Here is a 19,027-nt window from a genome sequence, read left to right on the forward strand (position 1 = left end):
GCGCCGCAACAACGGGAGGGAAACCTGCTACCTCTTGAGCACTACGTTGGTTTTCCCTTGAAGAGGAAAGGGTGATGCAGCAAAGTAGCGTAAGTATTTCCCTTAGTTTTTGAGAACCAAGGTATCAATCCAGTAGGAGGCTACACGCGAGTCCCTCGCACCTACACAAAACAAATAAATCCTCGCAACCAACGTGATAAGGGGTTGTCAATCCCTACACGGTCACTTACGAGAGTGAGATCTGATAGATATGATAGGATAATATTTTTGGTATTTTTATGATAAAGATGCAAAGTAAAATAAAAGCAAAGTAAAAAAGCAAAGGAAATAACTAAGTGTTGGAAGATTGATATGATGAAGATAGACCCGGGGGCCATAGGTTTCACTAGTGGCTTCTCTCAAGAGCATAAGTATTTTACAGTGGGTGAACGAATTACTGTTGAGCAATTGACAGAATTGAGCATAGTTATGAGAATATCTAGGTATGATCATGTATATAGGCATCACGTCCGAGACAAGTAGACCGACTCCTGCTTGCATCTGCTACTATTACTCCACTCATCGACCGCTATCCAGCATGCGTCTAGAGTATTAAGTTCATGAAAACAGAGTAGCGCCTTCAGCAAGATGACATGACGTAGAGGGATAAATTCATGCAATATGATAAAAAAAACCATCTTGTTATCCTCGATGGCAACAATACAATACGTGCCTTGCTGCCCCTACTGTCACTGGGAAAGGACACCGCAAGATTGAACCCAAAGCTAAGCACTTCTCCCATTGCAAGAAAGATCAATCTAGTAGGCCAAACCAAACTGATAATTCGAAGAGACTTGCAAAGATAACCAATCATACATAAAAGAATTCAGAAGATTCAAATATTGTTCATAGATAAACTTGATCATAAACCCACAATTCATCGGTCTCGACAAACACACCGCAAAAGAAGATTACATCGAATAGATCTCCACGAGAGAGGGGGAGAAGATTGTATTGAGATCCAAAAAGAGAGAAGAAGCCATCTAGCTACTAACTATGGACCCGAAGGTCTGAGGTAAACTACTCACACTTCATCGGAGAGGCTATGGTGTTGATGTAGAAGCCCTTCGTGATTGATGCCCCCTCCGGCGGAGCTCCGGAACAGGCCCCAAGATGGGATCTCGTGGGTACAGAAGGTTGCGGCGGTGGAATTAGGTTTTTGGCTCCGCATCTGATCGTTTGGGGGTACGTAGGTATATATAGGAGGAAGGAGTACGTCGGTGGAGCAACAGGGGGCCCACGAGGGTGGAGGGCCCGCCTGGGGGGGTAGGCGCGCCCCCTACCTCGTGGCTTCCTCGAAGCTTCCTTGACTTAGGGTCCAAGTCTCCTGGATCATGTTCGTTCCAAAAATCACGTTCCCGAAGGTTTCATTCCGTTTGGACTCCGTTTGATATTCTTTTTCTGCGAAACTCTGAAATAGGCAAAAAACAGCAATTCTGGGCTGGGCCTCCGGTTAATAGGTTAGTCCCAAAAATAATATAAAAGTGAATAATAAAGCCCAATAATGTATTAAAAAGGAGATAATATAGCATGGAGCAATCAAAGATTATATATATGTTGGAAATGTATCAAGCATCCCCAAGCTTAATTCCTGCTCGTCCTCGAGTAGGTAAATGATAAAAACAGAATTTTTGATGCGGAATGCTACTAGGCATAATTTCAATGTAATTCTTCTTACTTGTGGTATGAATATTCAGATCCGAAAGATTCAAGACAAAAGTTTAATATTGACATAAAAATAATAATACTTCAAGCATACTAACTAAGCAATTATGTCTTCTCAAAATAACATGGCCAAAGAAAGTTCATCCCTACAAAATCATATAGTTTAGTCATGCTCCATTTTCGTCACACAAGAATGCTCTCATCATGCACAACCCCGATGACAAGCCAAGCAATTGTTTCATACTTTAGTAATCTCAAACTTTATAAACCTTCACGCAATACATGAGCGTGAGCCATGGATATAGCACTATGGGTGGAATAGAGTATAATGATGGGGGTTATGTGGAGAAGACAAAAAAGGAGAAAGTCTCACATCAACGAGGCTAATCAATGAGCTATGGAGATGCCCATCGATTGATGTTAATGCAAGGAGTAGGGATTGCCATGCAACGGATGCACTAGAGCTATAAATGTATGAAAGCTCAACAAAAGAAACTAAGTGGGTGTGCATCCAACTTGCTTGCTCACGAAGACCTAGGGCACTTGAGGAGGCCCATTGTTGGAATATACAAGCCAAGTTCTATAATGAAAAATTCCCACTAGTATATGAAAGTGACAAAACAAGAGACTCTCTATCATGAAGATTATGGTGCTACTTTGAAACACAAGTGTGGAAAAAAGGATAGTAGCATTATCCCTTTTTATTTCTTTTTTTGGGCCTTCTTTTTTTTGGCCTTTCTCATTTTTTTGGGACAATGCTCTATTAAATGATAATCATCACACTTCTATTTATTTACAACTCAATGATTACAACTCGATACTAGAACAAAGTATGACTCTATATGAATGCCTCCGGCGGTGTACCGGGATATGCAATGAACCAAGAGTGACATGTATGAAAGAACTATGAACGGTGGCTTTGCCACAAATACTATGTCAACTACATGATCATGCTAAGCAATATGACAATGATGAACGTGTCATGATAAACGGGATGGTGGAAAGTTGCATGGCAATATATCTCGGAATGGCTATGGAAATGCCATAATAGGTAGGTATGGTGGCTGTTTTGAGGAAGATATAAGGAGGTTTATGTGTGAAAGAGCTTATCATATCACGGGGTTTGGATGCACCGGCGAAGTTTGCACCAACTCTCAATGTGAGAAAGGGCAATGCACGGTACCGAAGAGGCTAGCAATGATGGAAAGGTGAGAGTGCGTATAATCCATGGACTCAACATTAGTCATAAAGAACTCACATACTTATTGCAAAAATCTACAAGTCATCAAAAACCAAGCATTACGCGCATGCTCCTAGGGGGATAGATTGGTAGGAAAAGACCATCGCTCGTCCCCGACCGCCACTCATAAGGAGGACAATCAAAGAACACCTCATGTTTCAAATTTGTTACATAACGTTTACCATACGTGCATGCTACGGGACTTGCAAACTTCAACACAAGTATTTCTCAAATTCACAACTACTCAACTAGCACAACTTTAATATTACTACCTCCATATCTCAAAACAATCATCAAGCATCAAACTTCTCTTAGTATTCAACACACTCATAAGGAAGTTTTTACAAATCTTGAATACCTAGCATATTAGGATTATTTAAGCAAATTACCATGCTATTTAAGACTCTCAAAATAATCTAAGTGAAGCATGAGAGATCAATAGTTTCTATAAAACAAATCCACCACCGTGCTCTAAAAGATATAAGTGAAGCACTAGAGCAAAACTATATAACTCAAAAGATATAAGTGAAGCACATAGAGTATTCTAATAATTTCCGAATCATGTGTGTCTCTCTCAAAAGGTGTGTACAGCAAGGATGATTGTGGTAAACTAAAAAGCAAAGACTCAAATCATACAAGACGCTCCAAGCAAAACACATATCATGTGGTGAATAAAAATATAGCTCCAAGTAAAGTTACCGATGGAAGTAGACGAAAGAGGGGATGCCTTCCGGGGCATCCCCAAGCTTTGGCTTTTTGGTGTCCTTAGATTATCTTGGGGGTGCCATGGGCATCCCCAAGCTTAGGCTCTTGCCACTCCTTGTTCCATAATCCATCAAATCTTTCACCCAAAACTTGAAAACTTCACAACACAAAACTCAGCAGAAAATCTCGTGAGCTCCGTTAGCGAAAGAAAACAAAAGACCACTTCAAGGTACTGTAATGAACTCATTATTTATTTATATTGGTGTTAAACCTACTGTATTCCAACTTCTCTATGGTTTATAAACTATTTTACTAGCCATAGATTCATCAAAATAAGCAAACAACACACGAAAAACAGAATCTGTCAAAAACAGAACAGTCTGTAGTAATCTGTAACTAACGCAAACTTCTGGAACTCCAAAAAATCAGCCAAAATAGGACGACCTAGAAATTTGTTTATTGATCAGCAGCAATTGGAATCAGTATTTTATCACGTTCTGGTGATTTTTAACAATTATTTTCGTGAACAGAAAGTTTCTGGAAATTTCTGCAAGATCAAATAACTATCATCCAAGAAGATCCTATAGGTTTAACTTGGCACAAACAATAATTAAAACATAAAAACACATCTAACCAGAGGCTAGATCAAATATTTATTCCTAAACAGAAGCAAAAAGCAAAAAAACTAAAAATAAAATTGGGTTGCCTCCCAACAAGCGCTATCGTTTAACGCCCCTAGCTAGGCATAAAGCGAGGATAGATCTAGGTATTGCCATCTTTGGTAGGTAATTCTTCAATGAGGCATCTACCATCCTTAGGAATTTCTTTCTTTTTATTGATTATCAAACTTTTAGGCACAAGATCGAAAAATTCATTTGTAACAAATGGTTCCTTAATGATAGCAAACAGATTGGGATGAATACTTATAGATTTGAGATCCGCAGTTTCCTTACTAGAGGATTCACCCTTATTTTTAGGAACATACATAAGCTTGGCAATTTTAGTAGGAGGACTTGGAGTATTCTTTACGGAAGAAAAAGCGGTTCCCAAGTTGGTAATGATATCCTCAAGTTTATCGATTCTAGTAGAATCCTGATTTATTTTCTCATTAACTATGGGTTCCTTTTCTTTAATATTTTTCAAAGTGACTCCTACTTTAGATCCATATTGAGTGATTCGATTATGGATCTTTTTATCCAAATTTTCAATTAACTCTACGGTAGCAACCTTATTTTCAATAATTTCAAGTCTTTGCATTACATGCTCCAAAGTTAACATAGTTCCATTAACCAAAAGAGGTGGTGAGCCAAACAAATCTATCATAGCGTTATAAGAATCAAAAGTATGGCTACCCAAGAAGTTCCCTCAGGTAATGGTATCAAGGATATATCTGTACCAAGGAGTAGCGCCTACATAAAAATTGCGAAGAAGAACGGAAGTAGATTGCTTCCTGGTAGATCTATTTTGAGCATTGCAAATTCTATAGCAAGCGTCTTTTAGATTTTCTCCCTCCCTTTGCTTAAAATTTAGAACTTCATTCTTGGGAGACAACGGAGAAGATAGAGGACTAGCCATAATGACAAGCAAACGAAAAAGAGGCAAACGAAAAAAGAGAGGGCGAATAAAACGGCAAGGGTGAAGTGGGGGAGAGGAAAACGAGAGGCAAATGGCAAATAATGTAATGCGGGAGATAAGGGTTTGTGATGGGTACTTGGTATATTGACTTTTGCGTAGACCTCCCCGGCAACGGTGCCAGAAATCCTTCTTGCTACCTCTTGAGCACTACGTTGGTTTTCCCTTGAAGAGGAAAGGGTGATGCAGCAAAGTAGCGTAAGTATTTCCCTTAGTTTTTGAGAACCAAGGTATCAATCCAGTAGGAGGCTACGCGCGAGTCCCTCGCACCTACACAAAACAAATAAATCCTCGCAACCAACGCGATAAGGGGTTGTCAATCCCTACATGGTCACTTACGAGAGTGAGATCTGATAGATATGATAGGATAATATTTTTGGTATTTTTATGATAAAGATGCATAGTAAAATAAAAGCAAAGTAAAAAAGGCAACGGAAATAACTAAGTGTTGGAAGATTAATATGATGAAGATAGACCCGGGGGCCATAGATTTCACTAGTGGCTTCTCAAGAGCATAATTATTTTACGGTGGGTGAACAAATTACTGTTGAGCAATTGACAGAATTGAGCATAGTTATGAGAATATCTAGGTATGATCATGTATATAGGCATCACGTCCGAGACAAGTAGACCGACTCCTGCCTGCATCTACTACTATTACTCCACACATCGACCGCTATCCAGCATGCATCTAGAGTATTAAGTTCATAAGAACAAAGTAACGCCTTAAGCAAGATGACATGATGTAGAGGGATAAATTCATGCAATATGATAAAAAACCCCATCTTGTTATCCTCGATGGCAACAATACAATACGTGCCTTGCTGCCCCTACTGTCACTGGGAAAGGACACCGCAAGATTGAACCCAAAGCTAAGCACTTCTCCCATTGCAAGAAAGATCAATCTAGTAGGCCAAACCAAACTGATAATTCGAAGAGACTTGCAAAGATAACCAATCATACATAAAAGAATTCAGAAGATTCAAATATTGTTCATAGATAAACTTGATCATAAACCCACAATTCATCGGTCTCAACAAACACACCGCAAAAGAAGATTACATCGAATAGATCTCCACGAGAGAGGGGGAGAACATTGTATTGAGATCCAAAAAGAGAGAAGAAGCCATCTAGCTACTAACTATGGACCCGAAGGTCTGAGGTAAACTACTCACACTTCATCGGAGAGGCTATGGTGTTGATGTAGAAGCCCTCCGTGATTGATGCCCCTCCGGCGGAGCTCCGGAACAGGCCCCAAGATGGGATCTCGTGGGTACAGAAGGTTGCGGCGGTGGAATTAGGTTTTTGGCTCCGCATCTGATCGTTTGGGGGTACGTAGGTATATATAGGAGGAAGGAGTACGTCGGTGGAGCAACAGGGGGCCCACGAGGGTGGAGGGCCCGCCTGGGGGGGTAGGCGCGCCCCCTACCTCGTGGCTTCCTCGAAGCTTCCTTGACTTAGGGTCCAAGTCTCCTGGATCATGTTCGTTCCAAAAATCATGTTCCCGAAGGTTTCATTCCGTTTGGACTCCGTTTGATATTCTTTTTCTGCGAAACTCTGAAATAGGCAAAAAACAACAATTCTGGGCTGGGCCTCCGGTTAATAGGTTAGTCCCAAAAATAATATAAAAGTGAATAATAAAGCTCAATAATGTCCAAAACAGCAGATAATATATCATGGAGCAATAAAAAATTATAGATACGTTGGAGACGTATCAAAACCGTGTAGACCGTGGTGGCCGCCTAGCCAGGCGGGTATCAAGGCAGCATGGGGAAGCGGAGACACCCACGTCCAATCAAGCGCCACGCGTCGACCAAGGCCGCAGGCTGTTGGGGCCCGCGGCGCTCCGCACTTGCCCTTTGGCTTCGCCTCGAAGCCAAGTCCGAGCTCGCCTTGGGCCCAGGGGCTACTGTCACCGTTCTGGGAACGGGGGTCCCCAGACTTGCCTGCCTGCGGCCCACGGCGTGGCTCTGCGAGCGGGCCCGTACGACCCATCTTCACCAACAAGCATTCGATACCCTCGCGAGGGGCCAAGCCTCGCGAGGCGGACGACACAAGACCTCCTTGGGAGCGGCCTCACCAGGCTGCCTCGCGAGGGGCGGAGAGATCAAGGCAAGGCAAATCTTGCGAGGTTCCCATGACGTGAGCCATGACGATCGAGAGCAAGCGGGCGCCAGCGCGCGCAGTGTCCTTGTTTCCTCTTTGGTGCTAAGGAGGCAAGCACAGGCGAGGAGTACCCAGGCGTCATGCAAAGGTTTCCATATTGGTGCAACGAGACCAAGAGCAGCAAGACGGCAAGACGGAGGTCACCATGGAGCCCAAGGCGGCGTCACCACCAGAGCCTTTGGCTGGCATAGACTGCTTTTGTCAGGATGACTGTACTACCTGTCCCATTTCAAATTGGCCGTTGTGGCATCCCTTCCCACTCAATATTTGGGGAGAGGACCAGAGCCTCTATAAATAGGATTAGCCACCACAGTAGGAGGCAACGGAGCCTCAGCCATCTCATCTTCGACTAGATCCAACCTATCCTCACACCCACCAAGCACAAGAACACCTCACCCCAGGAGGCTGTTCTTCCCCTTGTACTGTTCATCCTCGGCCCGAGAGGCAATCTACCACACCACACTGGAGTAGGGTATTACACCACAACGGTGGCCCGAACCAGTATAAATCTAGTGTCTCTTGTGTTGCGAGTTCGTCGAGCTAAGCTTAGAGATCCCGGTGAGGCTAAGAGCGTGATTCGGTAGGGGGAGATCTTCGTGTGCACCCCAGTGTTCGAACCTTGAGGGTTTTTCCGAAACCCGAGATCCGACAGGCCCAGCAGTAAAACCAGGCAACCAAACAAGCCTCTCCCTTCCCGCGCGGGCCTGGTTAGGCTGGATGCGGGCAACCAAACACGCCCTAAACGATGTGTGGTTGTCACAAGTAGTACTTGGCATCTATAGATGACGTTGTTAGTTAATTAGGTTGTATATGTGCATCTGCTCATTGAACAACTGCCATAGTTGCCGCACCATTTACTTGGCGAAAACAAAACGTAGGAGAGTGCGATAAGGGATCTCCCGTGGCCACGGGTAATATGTCCTTCTTGGTCAAAATGTCTTAAACCACGAATGGTTAGGTTCATGATCGCATCCGTGTGTCATTGTTTAGCATGCAGTACCCATTTTGAGTCCGTCTGGCGTGTAATGCCCTAGTACGTCCTGTTCATACGCCGCCACATCTGACCGTGTGCCCTGGTTAATTTCACGGCTTTAGTTTAAGAATGGGTGTTGCACCCGGTCAGACTGTAGCGGGTAGCAGGCTCTGTGTTTGACGCATTAGTAGTTCTCGCTTCTCGACGAGGAGCTGCCGACACACACATCAGCCTTGGGTAAAAACGTTGCCGTGTTAGAAACCAACAGAACCCACACCATCGATGGAGAATGTGTGCTCCCCCATGTCATTTACGTCCGACCCGAACAACCGTTGTTCATGCCACACTTCGTTATTGAGTGCACACGGGCCATGGTCGGACAAGGAGAATCGCGTCCAAGCCACCGCACTGGTCGACCCAGACGCAGGGAAGGAAGCCATCCTCGCCAAATTCGCCGATATTCAGAGAGCGGTCGTTGTGTGTCCATCCTCTCTGTGCAGAACTTCCTCGTCTGTTCCACGAAGTTACCTGATTATCTAATCTTGTGTAACTAATGTATTTTTTAGTATTCTCTATTCACATTTTTACTATGCAAAAACTTTCCGTTTATGTAGCTTAAAGCGAAATACTATACTTAGTAAGCTAGGTCTATTAGACCGGTAGCACCGCAGTCCACAAGCTTTGTGCGCTGCAGTAGATGCCATCCAACCAGGAGCTAAGCTTTCAATTTTCTTGGAAAGGAAATGATTTCTACTAGAGCGTAAAATTCAGAGTAAACAAATAGATCAAGTGCATCCATAATTCCTTAGTACTCCAAAATTCAGAGTACAGTAGTACGGAGCAAGGCAGGATTATGGTGCCCACGTTATAACCAGTGATTCTAAAATAACAACCAAAATGGTTTTGCTTATTCATGTAGAAAACCACACCAAATGAATTAAAAGAGAGAATCAACTCTGAGGCCAATGAAATTACCAGCTAGAAAAAAACAGAAAACTCTTGAACGAATTTTTAGCCAGGAAAAAGACATGCATTATTTTCTGGCATTCCATCAAACAGTGTTCAAGCATTTGTTCAGAACGATCAGAAACCTGTGGATCAATTGAAGATTCAGAGCAAAAGCTTAAACAACCTATGAATGCAAAACACTAAGCTAGCAAAAAAATTAGGCTCAAGCTATGTTTGGTGCCACCTCCGTCTCGAATTTCCTCGCGCGTGGCCTTGTCTTGCTCCTCAAGACCCCAGTTCTGCGCATGGCAAACACAAGGCATCACCATCATGATTCTTGGTGAAGCATGGCGACCTAGATGCAGAAGCTTGGGACACCAGACCACATATACGGCTAGTTACCTGCATCATCAAATCCAAAACGCATCACACAGGAAACCAAACAAAAAAAATATTGATTAGGAGCAGGCCATGATGAGGGAGCGGGCGAGGGGGAAATTCAGAACAACAACATTACATTCAGAGGGCCGTAGTTAGAAACACAAAAGTTAAGATATACATCAGTAGACAAACTAGAAAGAATTGGATTCATGCAACGTCCTGGTAACTAATCTAAAGGGTCCCGATAACTGCCAGACGTGTGGTGTATCGGGTGGTTGTGCCGCACGCCTCATGTGGCATGGATAGGAACCCGCCCGCACGACCGCGTCCGGGCGCGCAAAGCCACAGCCCGCACGTCCGGTGTGTGGCAAACCCGCCCACACGTCCGGGCCAGACGACCACGCTGCCCGCACGACCCAGCCGTCCCGGCCTCCTTTCGATCCCCAGTCCCGACTGCCGCCATCGTCTCCCACCTCTCGATCCCCTACCTCCATCACCGGCCTTCACTGGTTGCCATGGCAACCAGAGCAGATCCGTAGGGCCTTCCCACCGCTAACCACACCCCCTCCCCCACCCCCACCCCCCCCCCGCCCCCACTCCAACCCCGCCCTCCAAAGACAACCAACTAAAAGCAAGTGAATCTCCGATCTCCTACTGCTTCTCATCCTTCTTCTGGGTAGAAAATTGCAAATTTACCAACGAAGGTGGCGACTGGATCCACGCTATCAGGGCAAAACACTACATGGTTTTGTGTGTCTTCGCATTTGCCAAGAAGCATACACCAGATCTGCCATGTACTACGCTAGAGTTAAGCTTAAGTTCTCAGTTCGCTTGGTGCAAGTAGTTGGTAATGAATGGATGCGTAGGAATCCCTAAAAAAGGGAGAGAAATGAGAAATTTGGAATAAAGGGGGTAGGAAAATTAGTTGCCACTTGTGTCTAACGTCAGTTGCCACCTATCATTGCCGTTAACTGCCACCATGTTAACCTGTTGCTTGCCATCCTATTGTGGTGGCTGTTGCCATCGAATCAAAAGGATAGCTGGCACCCAGATTTTAGAAAAAAGAGTGGATGTGCATGTCCTACTTGCCACGATGTGTTGGTTGCCTACACATGAAAATGTGATAAGACTGCCGTGTTATCTTGTACGTGCAAGCAGTAGAAGAATACATTTTTTGCGGATTGTTGATGTGTTCTTGTTCATGCAGTGATTGAGAACACATTGGCAGAAACAAAACGCGGAAAGAATGAATCATGAAGATGGCGCTGATCCTTGGGTTTCTCAAAGGCCAGAAACGCCTCCTTGGGATGCAACAGAGTACAGTCAACTCATTTCTGCAGGGCCGTTGCTGCCACTACTAGAGCAGTACGCAGGCATTGGTATGATGCATGATAACGAAGAAAAGAACATTTGCCATGTTCGCGATGATGAAGATGACATTCTACTTATGTCCTACACCGTCATTTTTCGCAGGTTCTTATGACCAAAACACACTCAGGGGGGCACCATGGCAAGTTCAGTCACAGGGCGCTAACACTGACAAATGTACGGGCAGCCAACTTCAACTAGCTAATGTGGCAAATCAAGGTAACGCATACGAAAATGAAACATACTGGTGTGGACATGAAAAATAAACTTGCAAAGGATGGCAAAAGACTCACGAGTTATGTCGGAAAAAATGCAGAACCTTCATGCAGCACGTGGCATCAGGCGGCACCCATGTACCTGCCATCGACGTCATACACAGGTGAGTCCATAAAAAGTGAAGTTGCAGACGGTGAATTAGCAGAAGGAGCATAGTTGACAACTGCAGTTGCCATGACTGAACAACTGCAGTTGCCATCCCTGGACAACTACAGTTGCCATGTCTGGACAGCTGCAGTTGCCATGCCTGGACAACTGCAGTTGCCATGCCAGGACAAACTGCAGTTGCCATGTATGATCAAAAATGTGATTGCAATGTACAAACAACTATGGATGGCAAGTGTGAACAAATCTATGTGGCATTGTTGGACCACTGCATGTTCCATGTTGAAGAAACTACAGTTGCCATGCATTGACCAACTACTACCATGATTACAGGTTATTACGGTGGTGCTACCTCAGCAAACGTCTCATGGCAAGCTTCACATATTGCAGACAGAGCACGTCAATTTGGTGTGACAGACCACACAAGATGGGCACATGCGGCACAACAAGGTAAGGAAATTTGAACCACAAAAACAGCACTGCATTTGTTTTTGTGGGAATAGCATGTGAGGAAAAGAAGATTTGTAGCAGTGATGGTGGAAAAAATCAAACAGAAAACGCTAACAAGTGGTCGTGTGCAATGACTCATATATTGTCTTCGGGATTTGCCAATTGCTAAAAGCATGTGTGCAGCACTAATGATTGATCGCATTTGCCTAGTGAGCTCAAGCCTAGAATACAAAGTTTTGATGCTAGAATATACTGGTTGCCATGTATTGGCAACAATATTTGCCATGTATGTAGGACTGCAGCTGCCATTGATATAGAATCCAAGTTTTGGTACTGAAAGGAGCTGGTTGCCATGCATTGGCAACAGTAGTTGCCATGTTTGTTGGACTGTAGCTGCCATGACTGGAGAACTACAGTTGCCATGCATGTCCACATGCAGACTCACGGCTTGCTGTTTGAATGATGTCATGCCAAATCACTTGCAGTTTATGTACTCCGTTACGATAAACATGTCATTCAAGCAAAATCTTACGCTCGTACCTGTTTTTTTATTACAGGGCCTTCAACTACAATCAACAGCGGCGCGGGGACATCTACTGCGGGGAGCTCTGAGCGCACGGAAGACGCGTTCCACCAGCCAGCCAACAATCATGCTGCAAACAATGCCGAGTCAGAGTCGGAAATGGCAAACATTCCAGCAATGCCGACAAGCACACCTTTGAACATAAGCACTGGCAACACTCAAGTAGATGAAACTGCAGCCGATACTGAAGTGAATGATGAAACTGATGACGAAGCACAAGGGGATGAAGATGGTGGGCAATCAGAGATCATGGTACCTCAGCCACCTTACATTGGGCAGAGATTTGAATCGTTCGCAGAGGCAAAGGAATTCTACCAGACATATGCAAAGTTCCATGGATTTGCGGTCAACACCGAATACCATAGGAAAATTAAGAAAACTAACGAGTACAGCAGAGGTGAGATGAGGTGCCACAAGGCACGAAGGAACAAGAAGGGGAAAGGTGTTGCGCCTGTCGTTCCGGAACGAAAGAGAGGTATCATTCTCAAGACGGAATGCCCTGTCCGGTGTAAGCTAAACGTAGATGGAGCACAGTGGGTGGTCACTGAATATTTTGACGAGCACAACCACAAACTCATAAAGAAGTTCGACCTGGTAAAATTTCTGACCGCCCACAGAGGATTCACCCCCCTCGAGAAGAAATTCATAAAGCTGCTACATGATTGTAACGTCGGTCCATCAAGAATGGTCCAGATACTATCACTCATCCACAGCAAAAAAGGGACTTTGAGTAGCATGCCCTACATACCAGCTGACGTCACAAACCTAAAGGCAAAGTACCGTAGAGAGAGCAAGTTGGCTGACATAGAGGCCACAATGGCCTACTTCGATGAGAAAGCGAAGGAAGATCCAGATTTCTTCTACAGGATAAGATTGGACGATGAGGACCGTGTCAGGAACATGTATTGGGTGGATGGTGCTGCAAGAAGAGCCTACAAACATTTCCGAGATTGCATTTCATTCGACGCGACATATCTCACTAATATGTACAAGATGCCATGCGCTCCATTCATAGGAATAAATAACCACAATCAGTCGTTGCAGTTCGGATGCGGGCTCGTTCGGAACGAAGACACGGATGGGTACGTTTGGCTGTTCAAGACCTTCTTGGAGTGCATGGGTGGACTTGCTCCGATGAACATAATAACAGACCAGGATTTTAGCATGCGTGCAGGCATAGAGGAGGTCTTTCCGTTGGCAGTGCACATGCACTGCAGGTGGCACATTATAAAGAAGGCTGAGGAGACACTAGGACCGTTCTTTGCTGACCGTCCAGACCTGCACAAGGCATTCGAGCTGTGCGTGGACCACAGCTTGACGGTGGAGGAGTTTGAAAGGGGCTGGATGGCTATGATTGAAACATATCAAGTCCAAGACCACGAGACGCTTGCTAGCTTGTGGGAGAAGCGAATGTACTGGGTGCCGGCCTACTTCATGCAGTGCTTCTTCCCGTTTCTGCAGACTACACAACGCAGTGAGGGGTTCAATGCTGTTTTGAAACGGTACGTGAGCCCTGGAAACTCATTACTACAGTTTGCCAAGCAGTACACTGCTTTGCAACAAAAAATATTGGGATCCAAGCTACAGCAAGAAGCAAACACCGCGCTCAAGCAGCCAAAATTGCTAACGTATTTACCAATGGAGAGGCAGATGAGCAAGATATACACCAACACGATTTTTAACAAGTAAGTCAGTTGTGTTACAATCTTATTTGCACAAATCATGAAGGTACCAGGTGCCATGTAGAATGCAATGCGGTTGAAATGCTTATTTGAAAATGATGATTGTGTTAAAAAGTAGCCATTAGGTACAGAGTAAACATGATATGTAGTTGCCATGCTTAATGAACTACAGTTTGCCATGCTTAATGAACTACAGTTTGCCACGTTCACTCAACTGCAGTTACCATGTTTGCGTAACTGCAGTTGCCATGTTTGATGAACTGCAGTTGCCATGTTTAATGAACTGCAGTTGCCATATTTAATGAAATGTAAATTCCAATGGCCATGATGGTATGGAATACAAACGCCAAATTGAAGTTGTTATGTAGTTTCCATGTTTAAATGAAATGCAGTTGCCATGTTTAATGAACTGCAGTTGCCATGTTTACTCAACTGCAGTTGCCATGTTTAATGAACTGCAGTTGCCATGTTTACTCAACTGCAGTTGCCATGTTTAATGAACTGTAGTTGCCATGTTTGAACGAATTGTAATTCCATTGGCCACAACAAACAAAAAGGTGCTACAAAAAACTTCACACAAGAGTTTAACAAAAACCACACAAAACTTGTAGATTCCAGGAAGAAATAAAGCGTGCCAGCATGTACACGGCTTTCTAGGTGGACGAACATACGTTCAAGGTGTGTTCTATCATGGGCATGTCGGATTCAGAACCTAAAGACCCAGACAAGGGAAGGAACTACTTTGTGAAGGCATCGATAAGCGAAGGCGAATACTACTGCAAATGCTGCAAGTTCGAACAGGAGGGATTGTGTGCTGTCACATTCTAAAAGTAATGGACTTGAACGCGGTGACACGAATGCCCCGCCATTTCATAAGGCGGCGATGGACTTGGGACGCTGACGACGCATTGGCGCCGCAAACATCAAACGCAGTTTTGGCCGTGCATGACGAGAGACCAGAGTCAACCATGGAAGCCGTGAGGCACGTTGTGTTGACAAAGAACTATGCTGAACTAATTGATGAAGCGTGCAAGAGTGATGAGACAGCAAAGGTCGCAGAAAAACACAGGAAGGCCCTCAAAAGAGAGCTTGATGAGATCAAGAAGAGGAAAGCTGAGGAAGCCTTACACAGGTTCCCCCGCACATCAAGTGTGCCTTCGTCCACAGGGCCATCATCTGAAAACTCGGAGGTAGGATCTGGAACAGCAAGCACACAAACACAGGTTAGGAACCCGCCCCGTTCCATCACAAAAGGGCGTCCAAAAGAGATAAGATACAAATCGGGATTGGAGATTCAAGCAAAACATAAGAAACCAAAGAAAGGGACGGGCAATCCGTAAACAACATTGGAGCACTTTGACTTGGTCCATGGTGACATTTTTTTGTAATCTAGATGTTCTAAATTTTGTAAAAACTGGAGAATGACTCTTCAGGTGCATCAGAATCTGAAGTAAAAATGCCATGAAGGAATAGCTGCAGTTGCCACGTGTATGGCACTGAATTTGCCATGTTACTTGAACTGAATCTGCCATGCAATTTCTACTGAATCTGCCATACCATTTCTACTGAATCTGCCATGCCATTTCTACTGAATTTGCCATGTTATTTTTACTGAATTTGCCATCTTATTTTTTACTGAATCTGCCATGTTAGTTGTACTGAACATGCCATGTTAGTTGTACTGAATCTTCACCGCGTAGATTTCCATGTTCAGTCAGCGCATTTTAGTCACACATATTGTATTCTGGTGCAAACTATGGGAAACAAGCTGAAACGGTCTCGTGCAGCAACCGCACAGGTTACTGCTCCATGATCAAACTACCATGCTAGCCGGTACAGTTAGCAGTGCAAAAAAATCGAAAAAGCCAAACAAGAAAGAACGATAACTTTCTCTAACCATGACTGATCTACTACATTTGCCATGTTTTCAGACATCAAGGACGCATTCAAAACACCATGCTGGTACTACCAACCCACAAGCACATAATAATACTGAAAACACATAAACGTATCTGCTGTCAAACCTAAGTAGGTTCACATCCACACATATATTACAAACTATTCAAATGTCACTCACACGCCACCACTGTATACTAGGCTACGGGGAGATGCAGTCATAGCATATTACACGGACATAGTTTTGAAAAGACAAGGTAATACCTTACATTCCTCGGCAACAGAATGTAAGGTAGGCGTTCGGTCAGGAGCACCACGTGATCACTTGTACTTCTTGGTGGCTTTCTTCACAGCTTCCTCTATGAACTCACGTGCGTTGGACCGCGTGTTGAAATCTTCATTCATCAACCAGTTCCATGTGTAAATTTTGCGGAGCTCGACGACCATTCCAGCTGTGACGACAGGAACCCGTCGACCTTCCCACTTTGCAAGGTATTCCAACATGTGGAAGCCGCAGTCGTGCCTAAACAAGAAAAGAGTCAGGTTAACTCACAAGAACATATAGAAAAAATCATAAACTTCAATTCAGAGGTGACAAAAAAGAGAGGATGAGCATTGGTTTGGAGGACACATGAGGAAAACATGGGAAAATATTGGTTTCCTTGCTTCGTAGTCGCCACGTACTCAATTGGAAAATGTCTGATCTGGACCTTTGAGTTTTCATAGTGACGGTTCCATGTCTCTTTGAGGTTGTTGATGAAGTATTCAGCATGCGTAGTAAGGTCTGCATCAGCTTCTAAACGCATTGAATCAATCACCTCAAAACGTTGGTTCTTCAGGTCAAGGCAGATCGCACAGTGGTGGCCACACTTGTCGTGTGGGTCGTGTGGTGCAAGCTCCTGGAACATGGGGAACAAGACCTGCAAACAAAAATGAAGGAAAGAAAAGAAGTAGAGCTCGCATTAAGAATAGAAATGATGAAGTTGGCAAAATGACATGTAAAGATATCACCGGTTACACTAACAGGCACATGAGTGACTACGAAAGCATCAAGGGTCCAAGAAAAGTGGACCAACGTATAATGTTTAGTTGTAGTGGGTAATTAAAAGAAGTTGTCGTCCATGTATGAACAAAGTTGCCCTGTATTTTAGTTTGAAGTTGCCACATAGGTTGTCTTAGGAAAGCAAATCAGAAGTCATTTTACATGGCAGCTGTTGCCACATGAAACAGCTGTCACAAAACAGGGTGTAGCCCACATCTGAAGCATAGCTACTGGCAAAAAAATAACATGGGAGGAAAAAAAGTGCAAAAAAGGAAGGAGTACTCACACATTTCTTCATTGTGAGCTTGAAATCACCATGCGCAGCAAAATGCTTCCTCGGGATTTTGTGGTGGAAGTCACCATCCCATATTTTGCACGTCACAGTGTACTGCATGATTGTTTTGTCGGGAGACATATCCATATGCCTGTTGATGAAGTCAATCCCACATGCAACTACATTCTTCGACATTTTACCGAGTGGCCTCACAGACTCGGCAAGATCACCCAGGTCGACGTACGTCGCATCACATTGTATGATCTTGGTTCTGTCCAAACATGAGCTGTATGAAAATGATATAACATGAAAGAATCATGTCTACTAAGTGAAAAAAAGAAATAAAACGTAAACGGAGCATATCTAGAAATATCAAAAAGGATGAATAGTAAAAAGAGCAAAGCAAATGAGAGGTTTATGTGGGTGTGGTCATTACGCTTTCAGCTCCTTCATGTGATTGCTGTTGGACCTCGCATTTCCAAAGCGCTTGACAATATCGTACAGCTGGTTCTGATCCTTTGTGGCCTTGACTTCCGGCTCATAATCATCCGCGGGTGGCGCGTGAACTACCCTACGCTGCCTCACAGAACCAGGGGTGGCACTTCTAATGGTATCCTCAGATACCGACTCAGCAGGCGCGTTGGAACTTGATTGGCCCTGACCTCGTGAGGACCTCCTCTGCAATGCTGCCTCCTCAATCCTGCGGTAAGCTTCATCAAGTGACGGCGTAATCTCCTCAGGGGTGGCTGCAAGGATCAAAAAAGTGGGTTAGGATACCTGGAAAACAAAACAAATTTAGTGTGAAAGAAAGGTTGCAGAATATGAAATGTAGGCACAGAAAGTAGGGAGTTGCCATGTGCAGGCAACTCCAGTTGCCATGTGCAATGCATTGTAGTTGCCATGTGACAACAACTACAGTTGCCATGATCTATCAACTGCAGTTGCCATGTGCTTGCAGAATGGAAAATGCAGCATGGCGACAGAAAAATGTAGGTGACAGCATGCAAGCAAATCCAGTTGCCATGTCCATCAGATAACATTTGCCATCACAAAAGTGAGAACCCCAAAAAATGCTTGGGACAAAAGTCATACTAAAAAGATGTATACACGAATATGATAAACGCATAAGAAATGTACCTTACACAACCGGCTCTGCGAACTTCACAGCCTTCCTGCCCTCGACCATTGGTTGCGCCATCATTGGGGCCATGCCTGCCGGGAAAGCAAAGGCAATTGGTGAAGGATCTTGCACCACTGGTTCATCTTGACTGCGATCGATGCCAAGGCTACAGCTCGGTGGGGTGAAGGCCATTGGGTGCCTCTCCTGCCTACTGGCCGGACCGCGAACAACTTGCTGGGCAGAATCCAAGGGTGAATGATCAACAAACATTTCTGCATCGGCTGCTGCAGAATCATCGGGCTTATTCGTAGGGCGGGGCGTGCTGTCAGCGGTATCAGTCGCAACTTTCTTGACAATCTTCTTGTTTGGGCTGTAGGGGACACCGATGTTGACTGGGAGCTTAGAAGTGCGCAGATTTAAGCTGGGGTTATCCACTGCGGGTAAAGACGCAGTCTGCTCTGCACGTTCACCTCCGTCAGTCA

This window comes from Triticum aestivum, chromosome 6D (assembly GCF_018294505.1).
Source record: "Triticum aestivum cultivar Chinese Spring chromosome 6D, IWGSC CS RefSeq v2.1, whole genome shotgun sequence".
Classification (NCBI taxonomy): Eukaryota; Viridiplantae; Streptophyta; class Magnoliopsida; order Poales; family Poaceae; genus Triticum; species Triticum aestivum.